Raw genomic sequence first — 957 nt, forward strand, 5'->3', positions numbered from 1 at the left:
GTAGAGAGGATTAAACCAGGCTGCTCCTTGGAGGCAAGGATTCTGGGGCTTTGTCTGACATACTTTGGACATGTTGTAAGGAGAGACAGTAAGGTTGGTGAAACTTCGCCTCACATACTTTGGGCATATTGTGAAGAGGGGCCAGTCCTTGGAAAAGGACATCCTACTTAGAAAGGTGGAGAGTCAGCGAAAGAGAGGAAGACTCTCTAGAAGATGGATTGACACAATGACTGTAACAATGTACTCAAGTATATCAGAGATAAGGATGGCACAGATAGGGCAAGGTTCAGATCCATTGTTCTTAGGATCACTAACATAGGATTCTGTATGAACAGCTCTTTCTCTCAGCAATTGAAAAAAAAAAGTGTTATTTCTTTCAAATGTTTGTTTTCTGAAGAGGAGGGACATGGCGGGATATTGGCTTTTAAAAGACAGTTCTAGATATTTCCTCCAAGCATCAAAGATCATATCTAGGCTCCAATAGCCACCGTTCATTCCAGCCCTCCTATTAGCACCCAGCTCTGGGGCTTCATGCTGGGGCAATGTGACTGACCAGGCAAACCTGATGGAGCTGATCTAAACATGGAACACCATGGTGTTTTAAGAGTACACTTTATAAAGGGAAATTGATTCAACTTGAATGACAGGAAACGATAACCACTCTAGTTATGAGGAAACTTGCGCTCTAGTTTTGCCTTTGTCAATAACTATAAGCCTCTGAGCTGTTTATTCTATGCTTGACCTTGGTCTTGCCTGTAAAATGTGGGAGGTTGAACTTGAAGACCTGTGGGGTACTTTCTGACTCACATTCACTGCAGTGTCTGACAGTTGATAAACACCTGTGCCTTCAGGCTGCTGTCCTGGGACAGTGGAACTGTGGGAAGATCTCGGGCCAGCCTCTTTATAACAGATAGCTCACATATGGTGGACACTACACCTCATGAGCAGTAACTTGTT

The sequence above is a fragment of the Elephantulus edwardii genome, unplaced genomic scaffold, assembly GCF_000299155.1.
Source record: "Elephantulus edwardii isolate Elephantulus edwardi_28Jun2011 unplaced genomic scaffold, EleEdw1.0 scaffold00027, whole genome shotgun sequence".
Classification (NCBI taxonomy): Eukaryota; Metazoa; Chordata; class Mammalia; order Macroscelidea; family Macroscelididae; genus Elephantulus; species Elephantulus edwardii.